The sequence below is a fragment of the Epinephelus moara genome, chromosome 6 (assembly GCF_006386435.1).
Source record: "Epinephelus moara isolate mb chromosome 6, YSFRI_EMoa_1.0, whole genome shotgun sequence".
Taxonomy (NCBI): domain Eukaryota; kingdom Metazoa; phylum Chordata; class Actinopteri; order Perciformes; family Serranidae; genus Epinephelus; species Epinephelus moara.
In genome coordinates, this window is record NC_065511.1 from 43,681,574 (window position 1) to 43,690,590 (window position 9,017).

Below are 9,017 nucleotides of genomic sequence, written 5' to 3' on the forward strand. Positions count from 1 at the left end.
TCTTTTTTTAATCTGTTTTGGCCGCTCCATGTTCCTGTACTGCAAAAGCACAAATAGCCCTGAATCAGAATGAAACTGGCAGCTGGTTCACTTTACCGCAGTGCCTGTATTTTCTGTCTGTGCGTTGATGGTTTCTGAAGCTATCAGATATAAATCTGGTTTTCACTGTGTGAGAAATGGACATCTGGCGTGAGAGTATGAAGAGTTTCAGTTGTGTGAGAGTCAACTGCCCGATTTACACAGAGATCGTGCTGGTATTGACCAGGTGTAATGTTCATCACGACAGTATCTTAGGTCCTGTTGAGACGACAACGGTTTCTCTAAAAATGGAAAAGTCTGTCCTTTGCGTTTTAGAAAACTTCCGCGTTTATATGACGACGTTATTGAAACGATCTCCGTTCACACCGAGCCGCAAAATCGAGTAAGGTAAAGCTGCAGTACCGGAGGCTGCAGTTTTAGGACCGTTTAATTTTCCGAGCGGAGGCTGCAACCTGAAGTCTATTTTGATTTTTTTGCTATACCCACATACTACTTTCTTATTAAATAGTTATAATCAGTGTTGGGCAGTAACGTGTAATTTGATTGATGAAGCCCAGGTAACTATACATTACCATTCCTGGTCCTCTCACTCACACCTAAACACCCGTTCTGGGATACACAGTGTCGGCCCGCTTTGAGAGGAGCGGTGCGGTGGAGGTGGAGTTGCCACAGTAGATCTACACTTTGCTGGAGAAGTGTTGATAAATTCAACAGGGTGAGCAGCACAAGCAGAGCTCGGCATTGTTGTTGTGATGGTCGACTTTCTCGTGCATGCCTAGTGACTGGAACCGTAATGAGCATGTGCAAAAAGTCTCCGTTTTCAGAGGAACCGCATATTGCGAGTTTACATGACAACGGAGACGCTGCCGTTTCCAAAAAATTGCACTCTGGAACCCGTTTTCAAAACGTTGCGTTTTCAGGCACCCAAAACGCCGCTGTCGTGTAAACGATCGGCCAAAACGCAACTAAAGTTTACCATTTCAGTTGAAATCGTTGTCGTATAAACGGGACCTTAGTGTAGCGTGTTAGCAGGTTAATATTTGCTCTTTAGCACCAAACACCACCTGAGGCTGAATCTTCATGTTCATCTGGGTCGCACCAAGCAAAGTCCTCCAGACGTTCCTCTCCCCAGTGACGCTTTCTAGCTCCCCAGGCAAGATGGGATATATATGCCAGAACCGCCTCAGCTGACCCCCGTCAACATGAAGGAGCAGCGGCTCTACTCCGAGCTCCCTCCAGATGTCTGACTCCTCCCCCTATCTCTAAGGCTGAGCCCAGACACCCTACAGAGGAAACTCATTTCAGACGCTTGTATCTGTGATGTCATTCTTTCAGTCACTACCCAGAGCTCATGACCATAGGAGAGGGTTGGGACGCAGCTGGACCAGGAAACCAAGAATCGAGAATCGCCACCTTAACATGGGGGAGGGGTTTGTGTGTCCCTGTGATCCTAGGAGCATTGCTGTCTGGGGCTAATAGCCCCTGGTAGGGTCTCCCATGGCAAGCCAGAAACCATAATGGTCAGGGAGAGCTTGCCAGCGAGTGTCTGGTGGCCGTGACATGTGTTTGATGTCAGAGGGTTTCTTGTGACAGCTGATTGTGAAAGAAGACAAAGACCAGAGGAAAAAAAAAATCATGTCCAACATCTTTATTGTCTTCAGTGAAGACAAAGAGGAAACCATTAGCTGAGGAAGCAAAGCTCTCACTGGTGACAGGCAGCAACTGGATTTATGGGAAATGTGGACTTAATTTGGAGAAACATTTGGCTCCCAATCGTCTCCATCATGCTCTCATTTGTCGATCGTATTTTTGAGGAGGTACTGCAGTCACAGTAATAACGACACGTCCATGTTTGATAGTGCAACTTCCACATCTTTAAACTTTAATAGCTGATGTCCACAATCATGTCTTCAGCAAGTCGGTCCAATACTGAAAAAAAAGGGATGTGACTTCCTGTCACAGAGTTTTGGGAGGGAAAAGTGAATTTCGGGGAAGTGGGATGAAGGCAGAGGGGGGTGACGTGTGTGAGTCACCCGTCCTGACCAGTGACCCTCCTCTGCTGCGACGTGATGATGGGCTGCAGGGTGTTTACGGTAAAACAGCCGCCGGAGACGCTGCTCGTTTTCCGAAAACGTCTTCAGTGGCGTCACCCTGGAACAGCTTGGAGGAGATGGAGAGTGTGTTTGTGTGTGTGTGTGTGTGTGTCTGTGTGTGTGGGTGCTGAAGGGTTTGTTTAGTTCGTGGTTTCGTTATGATAGAAACTAATCGCGACATTTCAGGGGAAACTGACAGAAGATCTCCCGAGAGGCAAATGATGAATCAGTAAATGGAGACATGAAAGAAGACGAATGTTTAATGTATGTCTGTATTGAACGTGTGTAACTCTGTGTGTAACTCTGTGTGTGTGTGTGTGTGTGTGGCAGTACAAGTGTTTTTATTTGTACTTGTACAGTAAGTAAGTGTGTGTTTCCTGGTTTCTGTGCATGTTTATACATATCTTGTGTGTGCGTTTGTTTGTGTGAGTGAGAATGTGTGTGGGCGTATGTGTGGGTGTGTGTGTATGTGTGTGTGTTTGTGTGTGTGCATAAATCATGAGTGTCTTCTGTGAAATGAAGCCAGCAGCGCTGCTGCTGTTTCGTGTTGCCTCTCGGCTGCAGCCTCACAGTCTGAATCCTGATCAGAGTGCTCAGCTCTGTCGAGAGGAAACTTCAGCCTGATGGTGACGCTACAGAAGTCAGGAATTACAAATATACTCCACCTCTCCTCCCATTGGCCCTACTTGGACTTCTGCCGCCTAAACTTTCATTGTTGTCCCGGTGCGTTTCCCCCTGATGCGCTGTTAAACAATAACTCTGAGCAGCTGCATACCATGCTGACATGAAAGGACAGCTTTTTTCGTTGGTGTGTGACACCGGAAGTCACTGACCAAGTGCCGGATTTCGACTTCGGAGTGAGATGTGGTTGCTTCGTTAAAGTCCTGAGGCATGATCTGCCTCCAAGCCAGCTGTTTAAAAGTGATAAACACCTTGTCAGGCATTATCCATTACTTATCTACATAAAGTTCATGAGAAAAAAAGACAGGAGGAGTGAAAACACAACATCCTAAAAAATGTATATAAGAAACAAAACAAACCCTGACAACCCCCATTCTCCAACAAAAGTGTTGTTATTGTGCATTTCTGCATGAGTGAATACATTTGTATGTTTCATATGTGTCGACATTTATAAAGTGACGTAGTCTATGAGCTGACTTCGTCATCTGGAGGTGGAGGGGATGGTGGATAGCGAGATGCCTGCCAAGCCACCAAGAGTGGGTGTTTTTTAGTGACCGATCATGATTTTTCCCGCTGTATCATTGCTGTGTCTCCTGTCAGGATTGTGCCACTAAAACCAGGTAAACATCTTTTCCTCACCATAACCAGGCGGTCTTTGCGTCTAACCTGAACACAAGTTTCAACATGTCAGCTACCTCTCCTGCTCTAGATCACAAAGTTACCTATTAAATATATTATTTGTCGTTTCTTCCACTGAACGTTCAACCCAGTCCCCAGAATAATGTTGGCATTGTGCGTTTCTGCAAACTGCAGATATGTTCGATTTCAAAGTTATTATGTGGCGGATACATTAAAACTTTACATTTCTTTACATTTCAACAAGGCTGTGGTTAACGTGTGGTTATGTTTAGGTGTTTAGGTTATGTTTATGGTTCAGAAAAGATCATGTTTGGGCTTACATCACAACTATTTTTCACTGCACACTGTTGACTGGAAACAAACTGACAGATCTCTAAAACAGACTCATGTTTGGTGCCTAAAAAGCTGCTGAAAATGCAGCACTGACTTGCATGTTATTTGTTGGTTATGAACAGTGGTCTGCAGCTTGGCAGGCATCTCGCCAAGGTGTCATACATCCACCATCTCCCCCACCTCCAGATGACAAAGGAGTCAGGCACGAATGAAACATGTCTGACGTGGTTTTCAGAAATGTACAATGCCAACATTTTCTTCTGGTGACTAGGCTATGATTTCAAGGTCAGGACAGTATCAAACTGCTGGAGTGCTGGTTGTTGCATGTCCAAGATGTTAACATGCTCCACAGAGAGGGAGAATGGATCCAACATTAGGCTTTATTCAGCTTTTCAACACAGAGAAAGATGATGCAATGTCCACATTTGGCAAGTCCTGTAGAGGTGTAGTCATAATCTGAGAATAATCAAGATCCGACATGGTGTTTGTCTGCCAGATGCGTCACTGGGAGAAGTGGGAGAGGGCACTCTGATTCCAGACGGTGATAGAGAAAAGAGAAAGAGGTTGACATCTTTGATCAGTTAACATGTGACAACATGAGCAGAGAGGATGAAGAGGAGGAAGTCATCAGCAAAAGTGTTTATATGACAAAATCTCTCATGAACTGAAATTCATCATCAAGATGTAAACGAGTCAGTGTTCTGATGATTTACCTTTTATTAATGGAATAAGAGTCCATATAAATGCAGCCTCTGTTAAAACACATTTGAAATCACTGCACAGTGACTGAGTGACTCAATATAGACATAAATAAAAGCGCTAAGTGAGACCAGTCCGGCCCTCAACTGGAATTTCCTTTGACTTGAAGTCGTGGGCGTCCCTTTTCTTTAAAACTGAGGGTATCTCACAGAAGCTGTTTGTGTGAAAGGGAGGACTGTGTAAGATGAGATAAAGTTTGAAACTTTATCAAGCCCTCTGTGGAAATCGGAGAGCAGATAAACAAACCTTACCTCGAGTGGAAGGCAGGCCTGACGTTTCGGTGCATGCTGGGCCCGTGGGATATCCCCCCTCCTCCAGTGGCAGTAGGTGTTGTTCTCCCCCGGTCAGAAAAGTGCTGTGAAACCCCGGCGTCATGATGCTGATGTAGTGGAACTCGCTGTGTCAATGGGTGACTTGAGAAGTTTCCCTGATAGTAATAATAAGATAGAACAAACAGGAAAGAGAGACGCAGTGCACGAAAGTGAAAGATGCTGAGTCAAAGGATGGGGGCGCGCCGAGTGTTTTTAGTTGGCTGATGAGGTAGTGGATTGATACTGCTCTCTCATATCATGACTTTTACTCTGCGTGGAATCCTTAATAACATGGAGGTGGAATGTGTTTTATCACTTCCTTTCTGCAAAATGTCAGTTTTTACAGCTGGCTGATGAACAGATTAACGTCGGAGGAAATCAGTTTCAGACTGTCCAAATGTCACTTTCTCTGAAATCTGTGGGTTTTACTTTGACAATGAAAATCAAAGAGAGTGTCAGTGTATTATTCTTAATGTTTTATTCTGTGGTGATTACAGTCATTTAAAAGCAATGCAGTCCATTAACGTTACAGTGTTTGATTTAGACTTTTTTCAGAACGAATTTTATGCAGTTCACATAAATCTGTGTATGTGTCTTGTTGCTGTGATCTTTATTGTGTGCTCTCTGTTGCTGCTGAGCTCATTGATGTTCAACCCTGGATGGATTCTTTTGAAGGATAACATAAACTTTAATATCACATTGATTGTGCTTAGTTTTTTATAATTTAAACTAAACAAGATAAAACTGTTTTGGACATATTTGTGGAAAGTGTTTAAGGTCTCGTCCACACGTACACGGAGATTTTTGAAATTTTTTTCTCTCCTTCATTCTGAATAAAAAATAATCCTGCCTGACTCAGGGGTCAGCAACCTGCGGCTCCGGAGCCACATGTGGCTCTTTGTGGCTTTGACAAAAAATATGGAAATGCCTGATGTTTTTGTTTTTTTTAACATTTTGATTTTAATGTATCAGTTGCAGACCTGAAGAAATTTTCACATTCTCTGATTGTAAAAATGTGAAGCCTATATACCGGATTAAAAAAAAAAAAGTGTTAACATTTCAACAACTAAAATATGAGTAATACTTCTACTCATCCACTGCCTGGCACCATTTTTCTCTAAATTTTGCCAAACCTCGACAGCAGTGGTTGGTCTTGAGTCTCCCTAGCTGGTTAGTTATGGATGCCAAATCCCAAAAAATTGTCTTGGAATAAACTTTAATAGTGTGTGGACAGATTTGTTTGCTCTGCAAAGTTAAGGTACCAAATTATACATATATGTATATATATATATATATATATATATAATATAAATAGTGCCCTGTGCTCTTTGGTTTAGGATTACACGTCACATCACTTGATGCACATCCTTGAGACTATGAGTGGGAGTGACAGTGCCGTCTGGGGGTCATCAGGTGGGCAGTAGCCACCATGTGGTAAAACATATAAATGACTGCTCATTTGACTGTTAGTACAGTATAGGCTAATTAAAGGGATAGTGCACCCAAAAATGTAAATTCAGCCATTATCTACTCACCCATATGCCGATGGAGGCCCTGGTGAAGTTTTAGAGTCCTCACATCCCTTGCAGAGATCAGCGGGGGGAGCGGCTAGCACACCTAATGGCAGACGGCGCCCCAGACTAACGTCCAAGAACACAAAATTGAATCCACAAAGTATCTCCATACTGCTCATCCGTAGTGATCCAAGTGTGCTGCAGCCCCGACATAAAAAGTTGTTTCGAACTCTGTTTTTAGCCTCACTGTAGCCTGTAGCTCTGACTGCTTCTCTGTGCTCCGCGCTCACGTGTGCGCGCTTGCGCGAGACCAGCGAAAGCACGAGCTTTGCTCACCTGTGTTTACATCACATGACACGTGCACCGCAGGGAGAGACAACAGTAACCACAGAGCTAAAAGATAATTTGCACAACATGTCTGAAGACTTTGAAACTGAGGAGGAACAGCATTTCTTTGTTGAGCCGTATTTGTTTGAGCCCGAGTATACGGACGGAACTCAGGCTACTGGACGAAGCAGCCGCCGCAGCTCATGAGCCTAACCCTCAGCCAGCCGCAGAATACCGGAGTCCAGCACTGCAATAAAACTATAATCCAAAGACCACATTACCTATCAGCGACCTCAGGCCCCCAGGAGCGGTGCACAACCTTGCCTCCAGTGTTTCTAAGTGACAACGAAAAAATCCCCTGCAACTATTATTAAAGAGACGTCAGTAAAACTGTTGACACGACACCTCCAACTGCAAACAAGGTCATTACATGTTTTTATATTCTGAATTTTTGACCCAACGTGGTTTTAAATTCATAAAACTTTCCTCAGGCCGAGAAAAGTTTTTTAAAAATCCATGATGTCATCACAATGTGTCACAAGTATCTTGTGGGCGGGGCCAGCAGGAGAAACACTACTGTGAATATTCAGTGGGATGCTTATTGTGGAAGTAAACCAGGCGTAAATCAGTGGATGCATTTTTTTGAGCGTCACAACCACATCCACAAGCAAAGTGACTTGTTTTTTCCATTTGGGTCGAGTACAGATGAGATCATGTTACAGTGGGTGCCGTTGCAATTTTATGTGCTCTTATTTTGAAATTTCGCATGATTTTCTAATGCCTTCTTGGTGTTTATTTTTTATCTTTTGTCATGTTAGCAGCTCTGCTATAACTGTCCATGTTAGGTTTTACTTTAACTCTCAAACAGTTGATCTTTAAACTTCCCGATGTTTATGATCGGAGAGGTGAAACTTTGTTTTGATGAGTCCACATTTTCCTGAGATCGTACGAACTGATGACTGTCGGCTTTAAAATGACTCATGTGGTCTGTTTGTCTCCTGCACGCAGGATAAAAGACAGACCTCGGTTACTGCAGCCCATAGGGCACAGGGAGCTGTGTTCCCATTTCCTGCTGCAGTCTTAAAGTTTGACACTGCACGGAAATGGACATAAAGATTCACGACTTTCCACCAAAGAGCCTGGTTTACAGCTGAGGTAAAAGTTGGAATATGTGAATCAATGTGTTGGACATTAAAAACAGGACTCTGAATCTGTGCTGGTGAGTTTTGGCCCAGAGCTGGTTTGTCTGCAGTTTGTGTCATCGGTCTCTTTCTCTTGTGTCTTTTCTTTAGGCTCAGCTCAGGCTTCACAGGTGCAACAAGAGTGTGAGGGAGATGCCAGTCAAGCACAGTCTGCACACACCTGCAGTCTCAAGAAGACGCCTGATCAGGTGAATTAAGTGAAAACACCTGTGTGGGTTACAGACATTATCGTGCTAAACCATTTTCTGAAGCATTTTACAGATGTGCACACTGCAGTCACTGTATCTTCAGAAATAATTTCTGACAGACTCCAGTGACAGCTTAAATATATGTTATTCTTTTTCCCAGCTGACATTTTTCCAGATTCCATCTCATACAGTCTTTACTAAGTCTCTTTTCACCTGCCCTCTCAAGACATCTGTTGTGGTCCAGATTTTGGATTGGAGTGGTCCAGAATGCTGAAAAGGTTTAATGACCTGCACCGAGGAGGTTATGTTTCAGGCTCGGTTTGTTTGTGTGTCAGTGGGATTACGTAAAACGAAACGTGGTGAAGGGGTGCAGAGTGGGCCATGGACCAACACATTAAATTTCAGAGCTGATCCAAATCACTGAGCCAATGCACAAATTATTAGAGGGCATTTGGCCATGGCAGAATAAATGTCTTACTTCATGGATACTCGACTTACACCACTTTAGCAAACTGACAGGAGATCAGGGGCCAGTCAGGGGCCCCGCACATGTACGCAGGGGCTTTTCTAGATTTGAAGACATTTGGGGCTCAGCCGGGGCACATAGTAGCGTCAGACCTGTTAAAACGTAAGTGAACGGGCAACCTTCAAGTGCAAAGTTAGTCCACTAAACAAGCTTTTTTTCCACAAAGACCGCCTCATATCGTTAGGATAAATGTCAGAGAACATATAGAAAACGACATGTAAACATGTTGTCTGACCTTACCGGTGTGCTGCCATGTTTGTTTACTAAACATGTTGTCTGACCTTACCGGTGTGCTGCCATGTTTGTTTACCATCTAGCTCTGCTTTCCAATATCTGGCGAGCTCTAGATAAAGCCCAGCTGGATACTACTCCAGGTGGAGGTGTCTCGTCCTCGGTCACATCCAG